Genomic DNA, 21,906 nt, shown 5'->3' with positions numbered 1-21,906 from the left:
GGTTGGCACAGGATTTAAACTAATATATGTTCTACCAAAGCCAAGTCAATGTATTAGTGTTAAAAAATAATCATCTGGCATGGTGCCAACTTACATATGTAATGACAAGAAATGTTAAGAGAGCCTTCTAATACTTTTTTTAGTATGGGTACTCTTCAGAATGATTTTATTTGGTTTTAAAGAAGTTAAGAGGCCTCCTGTTGCATTCACAACAGGATTCTCCAAAAACAATTGGGTGTTTCAAAAACAAATGATCATTCGGTTGGATTCTTCAAAATAAAATGGTTTATGTGTTAGTTGCCAAGTGGTAGGAGGTGGCATACCTGAAAATGTATGTTCGTGTTTTTTGTATTTTCTCACATTTTGTGAACAAAGCACATTCATTAAAAATTTTGAATTTTCCAATATTTATTGTATGTTACTTGTAAACTGAAAGTTTTGTGGTCTTTGAGCTATCTCATTAAGTGATTTCATAATGGGGAGGCAACTTGAATGACTTAGAATTTTCTAGCTGGGTTCATGTAGTCATTGTGCATCAATCATGACATCTCTACTTTCCTTGAAAGTTAACTAAGTTAACTACATCAGAGATAATTTAGAAAGTTAGCAAGAAACGATCATAATTTCCAAATTGCCACAGGTCTTTTAACTAAGAATTCAAAAGATAACATATTTCCCAAAGTCAGGAATGGATAAAAACATTCCCTGGAAATAAGGAAAATGGGTGATCGCTGGGAAGAAGAGAGGTAAGCAGGCCAAATCCCTGGAGATTGTACGCAAGAAGAAAGGTGCTTAGGAAATAGACCTAAAAGGAAAAAATAAATGCTTTTACTGTATTAGAACATTTACGTTTTCTAACACCATTGAAGCATTAGCACAGATTAAAGTTCCAGAGTACAGTTTACTGTGAAAACAGTAGAGACCTGGGAATTTGAATGTAAGAACATTTTGATAGCCAGGAAAGGTGATGATCTGGAGCTTGTGTAACCAGAAAAATTATCAAGGTAGGAAGAAGCTTGGTGGCTTGAAGAATGGTGCTGATTGAAGTGAGGAGCTACGGAATAAGTGCTAGGATGTTACAAACCATCTCTTTAGTCTTGCTTGATTTATTAATTGAGGATTAATTGCTACACTATTATATTGGACTACCCTGGCTGGTTTGGCTCAGTGGATTGAGCGTCGGCCTGCGAGCTAAGTGTCGCTGGTTCGATCTTCCAGTCAGGGCACATCAGAGAAGGAAAACTCTGACTCCAAAAAACCTCCGCTGCCTTGCGGCATACCTCTTCAGGGGAAAGGCTAAGGGAGTAAACCCCGACAGAAAATCCGGAGCCGGAGTCCCTAAGGCGGTTTGACGTTGTAGTCAACACCGGCAACTCCTGCGGCGCACCTGAAGCCAAGCTGTATTGACTCCGTCTTTCCCTTGGACCCTTCAGCTGCGAAGAGAGGGGGGGTCTGCTGCATGGGCAACAGCAGACCCTCCATATCACCCTGCCCAGGCTCTGTAGCTTCAGCTTCACTGGAGAGGACACTCCAGCGTCATCAGAAGATGTCGATTCAACACGGGAGGAGACAGATACCGTGTCACTCCCGAGTTGGACTGCACAACCATTCTCGGCGGTGCAGATAGACTCTTAAGAAGCTACACCATCGTCTCTCGAGACAGACGGCTGCCGACGATTATATTGAACTAGATACTATAAGTAATACAGTACTCTTCATGACTGACAACATAACTTTTTAAAAAAGCATTAACATGAGGCAACAAAAACTTTAAAATTGCAGAACAACATATACTTGCACTGTTGTATTTGGTGGTACATATCAATGAATTCTGTTCACATGACATTTTGGCACACTGTTCATATGCATTCTAGATGCAGTTTTACTTAAATATGTGTATCCCTCATGGAACTGCCAAATGTAGATGATGTGCTAACTCACCCATGGCAACCCTCACTCCCTCCTATACCTTCTATGTTAAAATCCTGGGGTGGAGGGAGACAAGCCTGTGCCCACCTTTGCACTAGCTAGTCCCTCTGCCCAGAATTTCTTCCCTTTATACTGGATTTGCATGGCTAGTTTGTTTCTCTTATTCAGATTTTAGCTTATATGTTATCTCCTTAAGAGAACCTTACCACTCCACATAATCTATAGTCTCTTCACATAACTGTAAAGTCTCCGAATAACTCTAATTATCCAAGGTTTCTATTTTTCCTTGTGTGTGTGTGTGTTTGTAAGCAATGCCTTTGTCTAATCCTGTATTTTCAGCCTTAAAAATGCCTTGCACAAACAGGTGGTCAAAAAATATTTACACATGAATTCATTTTACTAAAGGGAGATGACACAGGACCACTGCTTGTACTAGTTTATGAATTTGGGGGGGGGGTCTGATTTTGTTTTACATTAATTGCTTTATTAACTAATATATTCTCAGAATTAGAATATTGCTCCATTTATACTTTAGAAGAGTCTCAATTAGTAGATACATAGCTTAGGTCAATGATGCTAAGTGACTTGAGCTATATAATATTTTCTCCCCTCTGCTTACCCCTACCCATTTAAATTTCTTATATCTTTTTTAAGTATACTTTATTTATTATACTATTACAGTATACTTTATTTATTATACTATTACAGTTGTCCCAATTTTTTCCTCTTTGCCTCACTCTGCCTAGTTACCTCCCTTCCCTCCAGCAATCCCCTCACCCCCTTAGTTCAAGTCCATTGATCATGCATATATGTTCTTTGGCTTCTCCATTCCCTTTATGTTTATTAACACCCCCCTGTCTAATTTGTACCTACCAATTATGCTTCTTAATCACTCTACCTCTTCCCTCATTCTCCCTCTTCCTCCTCCCCACTCATAACCCTCCATAAGATCTCCATATATATTATTCTGTTCCTGTTCTAGTTGTTTGCTCAGTTTGTTTCTGTTTTATAAATCCAGTTGTTGATAATTGTGAGTTTGTTGTTATTTTAATGTTCAGAGTTTTGATCTTCTTTTTCCTAAATAAGTCTCTTTAACATTTTATATAATAATGGCTTGGTGATGATGAATTACTTTAGCTTTGCCTTGTCTGGGAAGCATTTTATCTGTCCTTCCAGTCTAAATGATAGCTTTGCTGGATAGAGTAATTTTGGTTATAGGTCCTTGCTTTTCATCACTTTGAACACTTCTGGCCAGTCCTTCCTTGTTTGCAAAGTTTCTTTTGAGAAATCAGCTGATAGTCTTATGGGAACTTCTTTGTAGGTGATTATCTGCCTTTCTCTTGCTACTTTTAAGATTCTCTCTTTATCTTTAGCCTTTGGCATTTTAATTATGATGTGTCTTGATATGGTCCTCTTAAGGTCTAGCTTGTTTGGGACTCTCTTTGCTTCCTGGACTTGTATGTCTATTTCCTTCACCAAAGTAGGGAAGTTTTCTTTCATTTTTTCAAATAAGTTTTCAATTTCTTGCTCTTTCTTTTCTCCTTCTGGCACCCCTATGATTCGGATGTTGGTATGTTTAAGGTTGTCCCAGAGGTTCCTAAGCCTTTCCTTGTTTTTTTCAATTCTTGTTTTTTCTTTCTGTTCTAAGTGAATGTTGATTTCTTGTTTTTGCTCCAAATAGTTTATTTGAATCCTGGCTTCCTTCCCATCACTGTTAGTTCCCTGTATAATTTTCTTTATTTCACTTCATGTAACCTTCACTTCTTTATTTTGTGGCCATACTCAATCATTTCTCTGAGCATCCTGATCACCAGTGTTTTGAACTCTGCACCTGATACGTTGGCTATTCGTTTTGCTTAGTTCTCCCACTGGAGTTTTGATCTTTTCTTTCATTTGGGCCATACTTCTTTGTCTCCTCAAATTGACAGGCTCTCTGTTTGCTCCTGTGTCTTAGGTAGAGCCACTGCACCTGCTTCTGGCCAAGATGGAGGCATAGGTATGCATGCTTTGCCTCCTCACACAACCATAAGGTTTACATCTACCTCAAAACAAAAACAACCAGAACACTAGAAAATCAAACTGTATGCAAGTCCAACAACCAAAGAGTTAAGAAGAAATAATCAGGATAATCAGGTAGGAAGGGCAGAGAGGGGGAGCCAGGGTGAGACGATGTGGTGTGATGGAGGTTAGGAGGTGGGGACAAGGCTGCAGCGATGGAACGAGTAGTCCCGCATTCACATGTGGTGGATAAAAGCCAGGATGGATACCTGGGTAGCGATCCCAGTCCCAGGCTACATCGCGCAGCTCATCATTTCAGCACTGAGAAAATAAAGTCTCATAGCTTCTGGCTCAAAACCAGTGGGAGTTAGGATGGCAGAAGAAACTACCTGTCTCTCAGGAGAGTCCATTTAGATGGACCCCAAGGTCCTAGAATATACACAAACTCATCCACACTGGGAACCATCACCAGGGCAACAGGTAGAGGGATGCGAATCTCCTACAGGAAGTGGATGAAGTGACTGGGGAATGGGCGAGTGCTGAGCAAGCAGAGCTGTTCCCTTTCTGACCCTCCCCAACATACAGCACCACAAGGCAGTGAAATGGGTCACCCTGCACTGACAAATACCTAAATTTCTTGTATCTTAATCTCATATCTAACTTTCTCACCATGTCTCTCGATACTATCAAATGCCTATCTCCCCCTCATTGGAGTAAAAGAATTTAAGTTTGTAAACCATCAATAGCTTTACTATTGAATACATTTTTAAAGGAAAGATCTAGCTAATTGATCTTTTCAAGTCTACAGAAGTAGTGCTCCAGCAGTCTCTTAATTTATATAAGGGATGCATTCATTATTCCAACAACTTTCCACTGGCTTTATGTCCACATAGGCTTTCAACAGTAAACACTGTGAGATCTAGAGCAAATAGTCACATAGTAGGGATACAACATGTAATGACTGTTATTATAGCAAATAGCCTTTTTTCTCTGAGTCTTGCCTGTTCTGTGCCCTCCATTCATATTGACCATTTCACCCCCACCATTACCACCTAATTCAAAATCTTTGATCCACTTAGAACAAGACTAAGCAAAGTAGTGAGTGTTAAATGTTATTATCTTTGATCTTACCCTTATGAATTTTCAGGAATTTATGTAAAAGATAGCCAGGTCATTACAACTGATGTTGCTAGATTCCAATGGAAACTAGAAAACAAGTCTCAACATAAGATTGTCTTGTTTCTTAAAAATATGAATTTCTAAAGACAGTTAACCACTTCTTCAGTATGTTAGATTCAACTCTAATTATTAAGCATGAAAGATTTTCAATAAATATAAAGGAAGATAGCTAATATTGTGAGAAACGTTCATAATAAATCACCAGGACACAGGACTTAAGCAGCAAAGCGAGGCGTTTATTCACAAGTCTACAGAGTTGGTTGCACCGCCAGCCAGGAGCATGTGAATGCAAAGACAAAGAAAACTGGTTTTATACTAACATGATTAGCTCCCCTTCCCTAATGCGACTAGCTCCCCTCTCCTTCTTCCCCATTTCTCCATTACTGATTAATCCGGGTTCACAATCTAACGCAATTAACTACTTAAGGGTGTGATTGACTGAGGGTAATCTAGTTATAGATCTATCTTCAGCTTATTTGCAAAGTTATCTAGCTACATCTTCTCATTTCTCTCTGTTTGGTGATGACAATCTTCCTTCTTTTGATCCCAGAGATATGTGTGAGGAGCTGCAGAATGTCATTTCCTCACCCCTTTTCCATGATTCATCTGTTAATTATCTCCTACTGGTTTGAGAGTCACTGGCTTCTTTATCCCTTACAATATGAACTAGATTTCGTTATTGTTTATGGCCAAGTAATACTTCATTGTATACTGTATGTACCACTGCTTTTTTATCCACTTGTCTATTGATGGGCACTTGGGTTGCTTCCATATCATGGGTATTGCAAATAGTGAACATAGGGGTGCATATATTTAGAGGGCATTATGCAAAGTGAAATAAGTCAGTCAAAGAAAGACAACTACTGTAACCAAAAACAGGTCTGGCTGCCTACTGCAATAAAAGCTGAACTCATGAGACACATGCTGGTGAAAAATGTATATGGTTTATTTCACATGCCAGCAACTGGACAATGATCCCAAAGACCATCTTAACATTTCTGATCTTCTCCAGTGTTTTACTCTGGTGCCTTTGCAGATATGTTACATCTTCAGAAAGATTCATGCAAAGAACTGTGACTTATTCTAAATTACATATTTCTGAGCATAAAACTAAAGATCATACCTTTGAACTGAATGAAGATTAGTAGAACTTTTTGAAATAGCTGACTTTATGAAAATACTAGCAAATAACCAAGCCAACAAAAACTGATTACGGGACTGAATGAACTGAGGATAATTATAATTTTATAACTTTTTGTTACAGATATTATTATAATGCAGTTGAAAAAGGAATTTGTTTTCCTATAACAACATTTTAGGATAATAATTAGAAGTACAAATAAAAATATATTAGAACTTTGTAAACTCTTGGAGATTTTTATATATTTTCTAGAACACCCACTTTAATGATAAAAATATGTGTATACAAATAGAAGATAGTTATTATTTCTTTATTTGACAAGGCTTCCCATGTACTTTAAGCATATCAAATAGACCTAATCAGGTCAAAATTTCTCTTTCATAAGGAGAGAGAACAAATCTTTTTAAGTATACCAGTAGCCCATTGTTATGACTCAAAGCCAATTCTAGGTTAAGAAAAAGTATTTTTTAAATTTAAATTCTGAGGAGATTTTCAAACATACTTGACCAAAAGATTATATGTTATTATGAAACAATATTAGGAGGTTCCTATGGCCGGGGCGCTGAGATGTCAGCATAAAGGACTTCCCTCTTGAGACATTCCACTGCCCTTCTCCCAAAAAGATGTCATTTCGGAAGATGGATCCTAGCTGTACAATAGGATTTTACTGCCAAAATATTCAGGATTTCAAAAGAGCTTCTGAAGAAATCACTAAGATGCTGAAAATTTCTTCTAAAGAGAAATACCCCTTATTTACCTTTGTAAGTGGTCATTCCAGAGACTATGGTTTTACATCTACAACCAATAAAGAAGACCTTTTCTCAGAGGATGAAAAGAAAAGATTTAAAAGATTTAGCACAGAAGAGTTTGTCTTGCTTTAAAAGATAAGCACATTTGTGCTTGATGAGAACTTGAGGGGGAAGTGAAGAGAAACAAGTGTACATTAAACTGGTTTATTTTCACAAATATCTTAATTTTATATGTTCTTTAAAAAAAAGAACATTTGAAAATATACATGTTTTAAGATATTTTTCTGAAAGAGAAATGATTTAGTGAATCTTGATTTCTAATAAATAACAAGTGGTTCTGGCTGCATTTCTACTCATGAAGATCTTCTGATTACACTACCTGAACTGCAAGCCTTCTAGTCTTCGAATTCTTCCACCTGAAGCTACTCGTCTACTGAAGGTTTTGTGATCTAGGCCCCAAAATTGGGATTACCAAATAGTTTCAAAAGCTTCAGTTTATATTAATGACCAGAAGACCAGAGAATGACTCTTTTGTGCTGCCTGATATTAATGCAACCAAGTGATACTTTGGGATGTATTTTGATATATTAAATAGTAATTGTTAGCTGTTATATGCATATACTTAATATAATCAGACTTGTGAATTTAGGTAATATTTAGCAATAAGATTTTATAATGGCTTCTCATTTTTCTTGCTGTTGAGCTTTCTCTGAGGAGTGAATATAAAGTATTGCTTTTCCCCACAAATTTCAAGTTTATGTTACTAACAATAATGGCATCCAGTCAGATCAGATGAAGGCAGTATTAAGATAGGAATGGTATTTGTTTCTTATCTTAAAAATTAAATTTTATGGGAGCTCTATTTACTGTGCAGTTTTAAAATCTAAAGATAAGTACCAAGGATACCAACAGATGCTTCTGTATGTGATTTTTGTTATTTGTATACATCAGTGTAGTGTATTTAGAATCTGAGGCTATCTATAAGGTAGATCTGCCTTCATTGTGTTGTGTGTTACTTAAAGGCAAATTTGTGATATGACTACAAGAGTTATTCTTGAGCCAGGACTATAAAATAAATACTTTAATAAAGATGTGAGAACATAAAAAAAAAAATATATATTAAATTATTTATTTACCCAAAGTGACAATAAAAAGTATCAAATACAGGCTAGCAAAACTAGTTCTTAGGATTAAGAAGATGGGTTTTTAAGTAATCAAGCACCTGCTTAACATAATATGACACATAACCTTTTTTAAAACAATAGAATTTTTGCTTTCTGGCAGGTACAGAAAAAAATTTCCCCCTTTTTAACAGACTGGAAAAGAACCAAACAGATTCTGTATTAGCTTACTTTTAATCTTTGGATTCATTTACTTAATTTTCACAAGCTTTTCTACAACTTTTCTAGTCCCTTTAATCTGCTTTTCCTTATACATTCAGAAATAACAAGTTTTAGATCAACTCACTTTCTTTTCTTCAGATCTCCATACTTCATACCTGCTATTACCAAAATCACCTAATCTCTTTCAAATTTATTTAGAATTCTTAACTCTCAGAACATTTTTGTGACAACTAAAAGTAACTAACATTATTTAAGTCGATACTTATAACTTAGAAACAGGTTATTTTTTCATTGGCATACACTCTCATTTTCAAGAGACATATTTCAAATAAAATACCAGATATATTCATTAACATATCCAATTCCATTCTCTAACTTCTCTGCAATAAGAAGCCAAAGTAGGTAAACTCAATAAGTAGTTCAGTATCATGTTATTTCAAAATATCTAGATATATCATAACTTTTATCATTTAACCCAGCAAAACTTCAAAGTTTTAAGTTACCAAAGATTTTGGAAAGCTATGTTTAGGTATATATAATTATTACTGATAAGCTTTATCAAAAACCCTTCATTTTAGTTACTTATATTTATTATTAACAACTTTTAGGAGGCTGGAGAAGAGGTGGGGAAGATGTAGGCCTCCAGCTGAATTTAAAAGTACCACATTGAGGTGGGGGAATGGCCCCTGCAGCTTCTTCTGCAGACTGCACAAGGGATGGCATTAATTCTCATATTGTTCACAGAGCTGCAGCAGCTCTTGGACCTCCAGGAGGAGGATTTAGGGTTTTTAAAAGACATTTTTTCCTTTCCTTCTTGATTTTTACTATCTGAGAAGAGAGTGGGAGCTTTTCCTCTTTGAATAATTTAGAACCTTTCTGAGTAGAATCCTATGACATAGCAGCATAAAAACTTGCACATGAAAGATATCCTGTTTACCAGACCCTTGGCAAAACAATACTAATCAGTCTAAAATGCAAGCTAATGGACTCTGATGGGATTGAGACTGAGCCGCTCCTACCGAAACAAAAATAACATCTAAAGCAAAGACAAAGTTCCGTTTCAGATAGACAAAAGCACTCAGACAGAAACTGAGATTAACATAGAGAACCTACCCAGTCTTGGAGTCAGTCAACACCCCAGACTGGAGTTTATTGGTTCCCTGGATTGGAGCACATTCATTCCCTAGAGACCCTCTTCCTTTCACCATCAAAAATGTTTAAAGGTCCTGATGACTTAAGAGGGAGAGCAGAGAGTCCCCAAGATAAAGAACTCTACGCAGCTGCTGGGAAATTCCTGTGATCCCTGCCACAAGATCGGCCTGCCACAAGCAGCTGGGACCCTAGCCTGGGCCCTCCTGACCTTACTGAGGTCCACATTGTCCCATCTGATTCACCAAAAAGTAACCGAACATAGGTCCAGCTGCCTGTCACAATAAAAGCCAAACTCGGGAGACAAATACTGGTGAATATATTAAGTGGTTCATTTCAAAAGCCAGCAACCTGAAAGATGAGGGATTCTTGTCCCAAAACCCTTTTTTAAAATTTATTTATTTATTTAGGTTTTTCAATTACAGTTGTCCCATTTTTTTCCCCTTTGCTGCACACCACCCATCCCACCCCTCCCACAATCATTATCCTTCCCCGTTGTCCATGTCCATGAGTCATTTCTACACGTTCCTTGACTAAACCCTTTACTTACTTATCTCCCTTCTCTCCCTCCCCCCTCCCCAATCCTCCCTCCCCCCTAGTAACTGTTATTCTGCTCCTTGTTCTACTTAGTTCATTTGTTTGTGTTGTTCCTTAGTTTCCTGTATTTGGTGACATCATATGGTATTTTTCTTTCTTTGACTGGCTTATTTCACTAGGCATAATTCTCTCCAGTTCCATCCATGTTGTTGCAAATGGCAGGAGTTCCTTTCTTCTCTCTGCTGCATAGTATTCCATTGTGTAAATGTACCACAGCTTTTTGATCCACTCATCTACAGGTGGGCACTTAGGCTGGTTCCAGCACTTAGCTATTATAAACAGCACTGCTATAAACATAGGGGTGCATAAGTTCTTTTGAATTAGGGTTTTAGGATTTGGGGGTATAATCCTAGCAGTGGAATCGCTGGTTCAAAAGGCAGTTCCATCTTTAGTTTTCTGAGGTAATTCCATACTGTTTTCCACAGTGGCTGTACCAGTCTGCATTTCCACCAACAGTGCAGTAGAGTTCCCATTTCTCTATATCCTCATCAGCACCTGTTGTTTGTTGATTTGTTGCTGATGGCCATTCTGACAGGTGTAAAATGGTATCTCATAGTGGTTTTTATTTGCATCTCTCTGATGGCCAATGATGTTGAGCATTTTTTCATATGTCTATGGACCTTCTGTATGTCCTCTTCGGAAAAATGTTTGTTCAGGTCCTTTGCCCATTTTTTAATTGGGTTGTCTGTTTTCTTAATGTTGAATCATATAAGCTCTTTATATATTTTGGAGATCAGTCCCTTGTCTGAGATATCATTGGCAAATATGTTTTCCCATATGGTTGGTTTCCTTTTCATCTTGCTGATGTTTTCTTTTGCTGAGCAGAAACTTTTTAGTTTGATGTAGTTCCATTTGTTTATTTTTTCCTTTATTTCTCTTGCCTTGGGAGATTTATCCATGAAAATATTGTTACGTGGGATATCTGAAATTTTCCTGCCTATGTTTTCCTCTAGGACTTTTATGGTGTCATGACTTATATTTAAGTCTTTGATCCATCTTGAGTTTATTCTCGTGTGTGGTGTAAGTTGGTGATCTAGTTTCTTTTTTTTTTTTTCACATCCCTATCCAGTTCTCCCAGCACCATTTGTTGAAGAGGCTCTTCTCATTCCATTTTATGTTCCTTCCCCCTTTATCAAATATTAGTTGACCATATACTGCTGGATTTATTTCTGGACTCTCTATTCTGTTCCATTGATCTATATGTCTGTTCTTATGCCAGTACCAGAGTGTTTTTATCACAGTGGCTTTGTAGTATAGTTTTTGATGTCCAGTATTGTGATTCCTCCTGTTGTGTTCTGTTTCAAGATTGCTTTGGCTATTGGAGATTTTTTTTGGTTCCGTATGAATTTTTGGAGTATTTGTTCCAGGTCTGTGAAATATGTCATTGGTATTTTAATAGGGATTGCATTAAATCTGTAAATTGCTTTGGGTAGTATGGCCATTTTGATGATGTTGATTCTTCCCATCCAAGAATATGGTATTTGCTTCCATTAATTTGTATCTTCCTTAATTTCTTTCTTCAATGTTACATAATTTTCAGAGTACAGGTCTTCTAGATCTTTGGTTAAGTTTATTTCTAGGTACTTTATTTTTCTTGTTGCTATAGTAAATGGTATTTTCTTTTTTGTCTCTGTCTCTGATATTTTATTATTGGTGTACAGAAATGCCTTCGATATCTTTATATTTATTTTGTACCCTGCTATTTTGCCAAATTTGCTTATTATATTGAGTAGTTTTTTAGTGGAATCTATAGCATTTTCTATGTATATTATCATGTCATCTGCATATAATGATAGTTTTACTTCTTTTTTCCCAATTTGGATGCCTTTTCTTTTTCTTGTCTGATTGCTGTGGCTAGTACTTCCAACACTATGTTGAATAGGAGTGGAGAGTGGACAGCCTTGTCTAGTTCCTGATTTCAGGGGGAATGCTTTCAGTCTTTGTCCATTGAGTATGATTTTAGCTTCAGGTTTCTCGTATATAGCCTTAATTATGTTAAGGTATGTTCCCTCTATTCCTATTTTGCTGAGTTTTTTCATCATAAGTTGGTGGTGTACTTTATCAAATGCTTTTTCTGCATCTATTGATATGATCATGTGATCTTTGTCTTTCATTTTGTTTAGGTGATGTATTATATTTATTGATTTGCGAATATTAAACCATCCTTGAATCCCCGGGATGAATCCCACTTGATCGTGGTGTATGATCTTTTTAATGTGTTGCTGGATCCTGTTTGCCAATATTTTATTGAGGATTTTAGCATGTATGTTCATCAGTGATATTGGCCTGTAGTTTTCTTTATTTTTTGTGTCTTGACCTGGTTTTCGAATTAGGGTAATACGGCTTCATAGAAAGAGTTTGGGATTTTTCCCTCTTCTTGGATTTTTTGGAATAGTTTGAGAAGGGTAGGAATTAGTTCTTCCCTAAATGTTTTGTAAAATTCGCCTGTGAAGCCATCCGGTCCAGGGCTTTTGTTATTGGTCTGTTGAGACGTTCTACTTCTTGATTCAGTCTTGGAAGATTATATGTTTCTAGAAATTAGTCTATTTCATCTTGGTTTTTGAATTTCTTGCCATACAGTTGTTTGTAGTAATTTTTTACAATCCTTTGTATTTCTGTGGTATCAGGCGTGATTTCTCCTCTTTCATTTCTAATTTTGTTTATTTGGGTCTTCTCTCTTTTTTCCTTGATAATCATGGCTAAAGGTTTGGCAATTTTATTTATTTTTTCAAAGAACCAGCTCCAACTTTTGTTGATCCTTTGAATTGTTTGTTTAGTCTCTATGTCATTTAATTCTGCTCTAATCTTGATGATTTCCTTCCTTCTACTTGCCCTAGGCATTCTTTATTGTTATTCCAGTTCTTGTAACTTTAGGGTTAGATTTTTGGGGGGGGAGGTTAGATTTTTTATTTGAGATTCTTCTATCCTTTTCAGATATGCCTGTATTGCTATGAACTTCCCTCTAAAGACTGCTTTTGCTTTGTCCCATAGGTTTGGGGCTGTTGTGTGTTCATTATCATTAGTTTCCAGAAAATTCTTGATTTCTTCTTTCATGTCATTGTTAACCCATTCATTATTTAATAGCATGTTATTCATTCTCCATGAGTTTGGATGTCTTTGATTTTTTTGTTTGAGGTTGATTTCTAGTTTCAAGGCTTTGTGGTCTGAAAAGATACTTGATATGATTTCAGTTTTCTTGAATGTGTTGAGGCTTGTTTTGTGCCCTATCATGTGGTCTATCTTTGAAAATGTCCCATGTGCATTTGAAAAGAATGTATATTTTGCTTCTTTGGGGTGAAAAGTTCAATATATATCAGTTAAGTCCATTTGGTTTAATGTGTTGTTCAATACTTGTATATCCTTGGTGTTTCTTTGCTTTGAAGATCTGCCTATTGTTTATAATAGAGTGTTAAAGTCCCCTACTATGAATGTGTTGCTGTTAGTATCCTTCTTATGATCTTCTAGTATTTTCTTTATATATTTGGGTGCTTCTATGTTGGGTGCATATATGTTTATCAGTGTTATATCATCTTAATGGATTGTTTCCTTAAGTATTATGAAATGTCCTTCTATGTCTTTTTTTATGGCCCTTGCTTTGAAATCCGTTTTGTCTGATATGAGTATTGCTATCCCATCTCTTTTTTTCATGTCTATTTGCTTGGAAATTTTTTTTAAATTCCTTCACATTCAGTCTGAGCAAATCTTTGGTTTGAGGTGTATTTCTTGTAGACAGCATATATGTGGGTCCTGTTTTCATATCCATTCCACTACCCTATGCCTTTAATTGGAACAATTAATTCATTTACATTTAAGGTTATTATTGACATGTATTTATTCATTTCCCTTTGTTACTGTGTTCCTCTCCCTCTCTTTTTTTCTTCTTTTTCTTAAAGCATTCCCTTTAGCATCTCTTGCAATGCTGGTTTGGTGGATGTATTCTTTCAGTCTTCCTTTGTCTGAGAAACTCCTTATTTTACCTTCCATTTTGAATGAGAGCCTTGCTGGGTAGAGTATTCTTGGTTGTAGGCCTTTGTTTTTCATTGCTTGAAATATTTTTGACCGTTTCCTTCTGGCTTGTAGTTTTTCTGTTGAGAAATCGGTCGATAGCCTTATTGGAGCTCCCTTGTATGTTATTTGCAGTTTTTCTCTTGCTGCTTTCAGGATTCTCTTTTTGTATTTGAATGTTGCCATTTTAATTATGATGTGCCTTGGAGTGGGCCTTTTGGGGTTCCTTTTCATTGGGACTCTATGTGCTTCCTGGACCTGCACGACCCTTTCTGTCATCAGGGTAGGAAAATTTTCTGTCATTATTCTTCCTATCAGACCGTCTATTCCTTGTTCTTCCTCTTCCCTCTCTTGTATTCCAATGATTCGGATATTATTTTGTCTCATTCTGTTCTATAATTCCCTTAGATCTTCACACTTTTTCAATCTTTTTTCATTTTGTTGTGTTGTCTGGGAATTTTTTCTACATTGTACTCTAACTCACTGATCCAATCCTCTGCTTCGTTTAGCCTGCTTGTGATTGATTCTACTGTGTTTTTCAGTTCAGAGATTGTATTCTTCATTTCTTCCTGGTTCTTATTAATAGTTTCTATGTCCTTTTTTATGCTGGTGTAGTTCTCTGTAAATTCCCTGTAATTTGCTTAGAGCTGTTGATAACTTCCTTGGAGGTTATCGTAATTATTTTTCAGTTTTTCGAGTACATTGAGCTTCTTCACCACCATTATATTGAATTCCATATCTGACATTTGGGTTATGTCTCTTCCATCTACCTCTCTTTCTGAGGATTCTTCTTTTCCTGTCATTGGGAGGTTGTTTCTGCATCTTACCATGTTGGATTCTTCTTGTTTGTTTTTGTTTTTTGAATTTGTCTGCTTTGATTTCCCACCTTTGTATTATGAGATTCTTTATAGGAGATCTGGGGGTTTCAGTGGTGCAGCCTCTTTCATCTCCTGAGCCTGACGTTCTTGGGATACCCTTTATGTCATTTATTTATGCTGTCTTGCTATGTTTCCATTACTCTTTCTTGAGACCTTCCGTCTGGCTACTTGATTGAGAGTCACTCTGTCCACCCTGTCTGAGGTTCTTTTGTGGAGATGCTGTTAAAAACATAAACACACAGACCAGGCAAGAAACCCACACCCTCAGAAATATCCCCCACCCTCTATTCCACTGTTGGTACCCAATGAGCCAGTATTAATACAAATGTAGAGAGGTTAGGACTGTTATATCATAGGAGAAATAGGTAAGAGTTGTTTTAAATGAGGAAAGAGATGATTTTTGAGAGGGGGGATGATAGAGTAGTAATAGTAGCAGGTAGTGACAAGATTATGCAAGACAGTAAGTAATATTTACATTGTATGTTAATAAAATAAAATAAAAAAGAGAGAGAGGGAAGAATGCAGGATAAAGTAAGAAAGTGGTAGTGTATAGTATTAGTTTTATATAGTAGTTGCATGCTATATATTTAGTGTGAACGGGAGGTTAAACAAAACTAACAAACAGCAATTAAAGATGAAGGGTGGGAGGGAGAGATGGTATGAAAAAGATTAAAAAGATAGTTTAAAGAGAGGAAAAATATTTTTCTCCTTCCCCTCCTTTCTTTCTTCTCCTTTAAAAAAATTTTTTTTTCTTCCTTCTTTCACTTAAATTTAAAATCAAAAAGAAAGTTTTTACTCAGTTCAGCCTGTGTGTGCAGTCTTTTTTTTCTGGATCCACACCTGGCCAAAATTCCATGAGCTTCAAATTTTTCCCTGGTTGACTGGCTCTGAGGAGCTCTGGCTGGTTTCTGCGGCTGCTTTTCTCTCACTCTGGGGCCTGCTGTAACTATCTGCTGTGAGCCGCAGCATGGGGTCTCTCCCCACTTGTCTTGCAGCACCCTCCAGCAGTCCTCAAGCTTCTCTAGTTACGCTGTTCTGTTGGTGTACCAGTGCGCATGTTCCTGGTCCCCGCCCTGCCTTGGATCCTGCCTTCGCTCCTCCTCCCAAGAAGTCTCTGTGTTCCGAGCCATAGCACCAACCTGTGTCAGTCCCTGGCTGGCAGCATCTCTCCGTTCACTTGCGCGCTTTGCCTGCCCGCTTTGGGCCCTGTCTGAGACCGTGTTTCTGATGCAGCTCTCCCGGCCCAATTCTTCTTTTTTCTGATCAGTGGCACCGCAATGGATGCGCATGCCCTGTATGTGGTGCCGCCAGCACCAGTCTCAGTTCACACAGCTTCCCAAAGTCTGGGACACCACGATGCGCGCACCCAGGGGTGTGGGGTCGACGGCCCAGACCTGTCTGTCTGCAGGATCTCCACCCAGATTCAGATCATACAGTTTCCCACAGTCCGGGCCACTCACTGTCCTCCCGCACCTCTGGCTGGTTCACCGAAACCTTTCTATTGTTTCCCTACAGGACTCCACTGTTCACCGCGCCCACAGTAGGCAGCAGTCTTTAAGCAGATTCTGGGCGGTGAGCCAGTCTGCAACTGTCCCGCTGGGGTGCGGTATGATAGGAGCACGGGGCCTGGTAGGTCCAACGACTCCTCCTGAGAGCACTGGCGGGCCTTCTGCCCTTTTCCACTCCACTCTCGCTCTCCCTTCCCCACTCAAGCTGTCCAAAGTTTGTTCTCATTCACTTGTCTCCCCGTCCGTCTCCCAAGCTTTCCACCACAGGAGCAAGCAGACAACACTGCTACTTACTGCCTCGCCATCTTCCCCCCAAAGCCCATCTTAACATTTCTGGTCTAGCCAATGATTCTTGTTGGGAGTTGTGGAAATTTAAAAAATTCCTTGGGGACACACACATGCTTTATGGATGACACCGGCATATCTCACACCTGCAGCTGAGAACTGTAGCACAAGGTTGGCGTAACTGATTACTAATTGGAAAATTTACAAGTTAACATCTTAGTGCAGACAGAGTTTTTATGAGGAGAGAAGAGAGGGAAAGCAGAACAAAGAGATTAGAGGGAAGGGTTGTGGACATGCAGGCAGTGTCCTAGCTGGTCTAATGTGGAATTTTATGGTCAGCATGTGTCCTTAAGTTGGCAAGACTCTGAGGTCAGACTGTTTCTCAGGTTTACACAGGAACTGAACCTGTTGATTCCAGTAAAGTACACTTAGAAAAGAAACTTTTAACATGTAAACTCTAGCTTTGAGATAAAAATCGGGTTAAGAGTAACAAGCTGATTTTAGTATTTACTAAAATTAATATGGGTAGCTTTATATAAGTATAATGTACTCATTCCCCATTACGATAGCATATGATTTCACTTATAAATGTAATATAAGGAACAGAATAATCAAAATGGAAAGACTCTAGGATGCAGGGGGTGGGGCTAGGTAAAAAAGATTAAAGGATTAAGCAGTACAAGTGTTTAGTTACAATACAGTGATGGGTATGTAAAGTACCACATAGGGAATAGTATCAATAATATTGTAATAACTATGTATGGTGTCAGGTTGGTACTTGAAATATTAAGGGGAACAATTCTTAAGTATATGATTGTCTAACCACTATGCTGTACACCTGGAACTAAATACAAAATAATATGAAGTAGGAGAATCACCAATTTTTTAAGAGTAGGAAAGAATTAGGGATATTAATTACAACCTTAAATGGAGGGAGGGAAACATTGAAACATAGTTCAGTTCCTAAAGTACTGACTTCCTAGCTCTACAAAAGCACAACCTACACTTGATTCTACCAGATTCCATGTTATGAGTGTAATCTATGTAGAGTACTTGTCTGAATCCATCAACTAAAGTAATGGCACTACAGAGGCCTTGCATAAAAGAACATAGTGGAGACTTAGTATTTCTTTTTGACATGACAACAGTCTAGAAAATCACCAAAGGAGCAACATAAAAGACATATTTTTGAAAAATACTATTCAGTTCTAAATAAAGTCCTTTCAGTGGTCATGAAAATAGCAATTATCATTTACTAAGCACCTGTTATTATCTAAATAAACACTATACAAAGATTGCCTCACTTTCATTCTCTCAATGTGCTTACAAATTAACTATTATCGCTATCCTAGTGAGGAAACTGAATCTTTGAAATGTTAAGCAATTATCTCAAGTTACAGATTTAGAAAAAATGGCTTAGCCAGAATGTATCTGGGTTCTATCTGATTTCTAAGTTTATGTTCATTCACATTACCTGAATTGCCTAATCAATGCAGCTGTCTAAATGAATATATATTATGGTCTGTCCAGAAGGTATCCAGCCATGTAATATGAAAAAGAGACATTTATTGAAGAAGATACAAGAAACATTGTAACATAGGAAAATGACACCTCAGTACTCTTCAAACTAGGCACCTTGGGACCTCACATAGTTCTCCTAATTGCCACCAGATCCCCGTCATATTTTCATATTTTCCTGAATCTCATTGATGGTCTAAAATCTCTTTCAAAGGTGATTTTAGTTTGGGGAAAAGCAAGAAGTTGCAGGGTGCCAAATCTGGACAATAGAGGGGCTGAGTGACCTGGATGATTTGATGTTTTGCCAAAAAAATGCACAAGACGTGATGCATGAGCAGACACATTGTTGTGATGAAACTGCCAATGACCAGTTGCCTGTAGCAGTGGCCTGCTGAATTATCGAAATAGTTTCTGCAGAGGAATGTTCAAGCTTAATGCAAAATTTGATGCAGATTTGTTGCTCTACTCACTCAGTCATTTTGAATGTGGCAGCCACACAATACACATGCTCACTCAACAGCGTCTACTACCCGCACAGACTAGTAGTACAGTGAAGTCATCATTGTTCACACATGTGCATTCCAGTCCACTCCCTTTGGCTGCCAGGTTGTATCGATGTTGTGTAAACCTTTCTCATTATATTAACAATGGTTGGGTTTTTTCCATACAGACCTCGTCTATCGGCAGCCGTCCGTCTCGAGAGACGATGGTGTAGCTTCTTAAGAGACTATCTGCACCTCCGAAAATGGCTGTGCAGTCCGACTCGGGAGTGATACGGTATCTGTCTCCTCCCGTGTTGAATCGACATCTTGCGATGACGCTGGAGTGTCCTCTCCAGTGAAGCTGAAGCTACAGAGCCTGGGCAGGGTGATATGGAGGGTCTGCTGTTGCCCATGCAGCAGACCCCCCCTCTCTTCGCAGCTGAAGGGTCCAAGGGAAAGACGGAGTCAATACAGCTTGGCTTCAGGTGCGCCGCAGGAGTTGCCGGTGTTGACTACAACATCAAACCGCCTTAGGGACTCCGGCTCCGGATTTTCTGTCAGGGTTTACTCCCTTAGCCTTTCCCCTGAAGAGGTATGCCGCAAGGCAGCGGAGGTTTTTTGGAGTCAGAGTTTTCCTTGTACATTTGAGAAAAAGAGGCATTGACTTGTTGTTCCACTTATTTATGTATTAATTGGTTGATTCTTGTATGTGCCTTGTGGATCTGACTATATATTTTTGAAACTAGTTTTATAAACACTGGGCACTGTATATGATGCTGTGAGGCAGTTAAGTATGATATGTGTATAAGTGTTTGTATTACACTATGCAAGGTATTCATTTACATACTGAGTTCTGATAAATTATGCCTTCAAGAAGTTTCCAGTCTTGCAGAAAAAACAAGACACATACATCAAGATTATAACAGAAAGTATGAAAAGAATTGTTACATAAGAATCCAAAAAGGGAGTCAAATACTTTCTTTAAAAAGTCATGAGAACCAGACTGTTTTATAGTGAGTTTTCTCAAACTTCTGTTGACTGATGGGGATGCAACATCATCAGGAATCCCCAGTTTGGGGTGCAGTGAAGAAGAAAAATTTGTTAGGTGCAAATAGCTAAATTGTGATACAGCATGACTGCAGAACATCTCAGTAGTGTTACAGCTCAATTATGAGACAGCATGACTGTGGAACAGCCCTGGGGCAAGGCCCATCTTTGACTAAACAGCTCTGCTCTAGTCTGGTCCATTTCACATGCTCTGCTCTGCTCTGCTCCACTCTGGTCCAACAAGCTTTCTTTGGTGATTCATGTCCAGTGGGGAAACAGTCTTTAATCTTCAGTGGAAAGGGAAAGCATGCTCCCTGAACCAGAAGGTAGCAAACTTATATATAAAGAAGTCCCCTGATTGGCCTGTCCTCATGCAAATGAAGACCTCAGATCCTCAAGTTTGGTCCAAAAGGCACTGTCCTAACTGGTCACACTGGTCAACAAAATGCTGATGGGGATACAGCTGCAAAGTTCTGTATTTTCCCAGAGAGGGAAATGATATTTAGAAAACTATGACTTGAAGCCAAAAGATTGACATTTAAGTCCCTTGTCTGGGACAGTGTAGTTTCTGTGAACCTTGGTTAATTTATCTGTAAAATGGTGATGAAAATATTTAATCATTGTGTTTTTGTAAAGATTGGATTACATGATATAGGTGATGGCACTTTGTAATCTCAAAGTATTACATAAAAATAACAAGGAATTAGGCCCAGCAGATCAAGACTGTCTATGGAAATAAAATTTGAGTATGTTTAGTTCTAAACAGTATTGAAGAATGAAGAGAGGTAGGAGTAAAGCAAGCAAAAAAACAAGAAGAAACAATGTAGGAGTCATCTGTGACACCTTGCCAGTGGAATGAAATGTATGACAGGACCATCCAGTCTTCCTGTCACAGGTGCTGCCTGCTCCTCTTTTCCTTTTTTAAAAATTATGATTATCCTTCCTTTGCCTCGTTGCCTGAGAGATAGCAAGATGGGTCACCAGCAGCTCTACTGGAGCCATCCGAGAAAATTCGACCAGGGTTCTCGTCCTTGCCGCGTCTGCTCAAACCCGCATGGCCTGATCCGGAAGTATGGCCTTAATATGTGCCGCCATTGTTTCCATCAGTACGTGAAGGATATAGGCTTCATTAAGTTGGACTAAGTGAACTTCCTTTGAACAAGTCATTCGAGACATCTACCTTACTACAGAATGGCTAGCTCTTTGTACATAAAATAAAATTTAAAAATTCAAAAAAAATTATGATTATACGTTCAATAGGTTTTCTTAATCCTCTGGGTGAAATCCTGGCCTGGAGGACACAGGTCTTGCCTACATAGAAGCAAGTCTTGAAGAATAAATGTTCCTGCTATTAGGATCTTTACATTGCTATCAATAACTGTTCTTGAAATCTCCTGTCACCGAAATGGTTCCCAGTGGCTGTTTTATATCCAGGTGTTTGGCTATGGATGTGCCAGATGTCAGGAACTGACCCTGATATATTTATAATATCAGGATAGTGCCAGGGAAAGGGAGTTTAGAATCATGTGTTGGAGGGCCTCAGGTGCCATACTGAATTGAGACTTTATTCTGTAGCCCAGCAATTTTTGACCAGCCACAAGCAGGACGGTGTGCCACAAGAATTTTTAAAACAAGCAATACCTGACTATTTAGTCAGGGGCACTGACCTCTTTTTCCTTAGATTTTCAAATTAAAAAAAAATAACAATAGCCATCTGGTGTTAATGCCCTGTCCTGAACCATAAATATAGGTCATATAATAGAGTTGCATCTTATTAGTCACATCACATAGTTGCACAATCATGTTGCATGTGATTAATTAGCCTGGCTGGTTTGGCTCAGTGGATTGAGCGTCGGCCTGCGAGCTAAGTGTCGCTGGTTCGATCTTCCAGTCAGGGCACATCAGAGAAGGAAAACTCTGATTCCAAAAAACCTCCGCTGCCTTGCGGCATACCTCTTCAGGGGAAAGGCTAAGGAGAAGGGAAACTCTGACTCCAAACCTCCGCTGCCTTGCGGCATACCTCCTCAGGGGAAAGGCTAAGGGAGTAAACCCCGACAGAAAATCCGGAGCCGGAGTCCCTAAGGCGGTTTGACGTTGT

General features: G+C 38.3%; 1 pseudogene; it reads left to right on the top strand.

Annotated features, from left to right (window-relative positions):
• Window positions 1-20,678: 20,678 nt before the first annotated feature.
• Window positions 20,679-21,041, top strand: LOC150001862 (small ribosomal subunit protein uS14 pseudogene; annotated as a pseudogene).
• The last annotated feature ends 865 nt before the right edge of the window (window positions 21,042-21,906 follow it).

This window comes from Furipterus horrens, unplaced genomic scaffold, assembly GCF_987537825.1.
Source record: "Furipterus horrens unplaced genomic scaffold, mFurHor1.1.pri manual_scaffold_9, whole genome shotgun sequence".
Taxonomy (NCBI): Eukaryota; Metazoa; Chordata; class Mammalia; order Chiroptera; family Furipteridae; genus Furipterus; species Furipterus horrens.
Note: the sequence above shows the minus strand (reverse complement) of the source record. Positions and strands in the feature narration are given on the sequence as shown.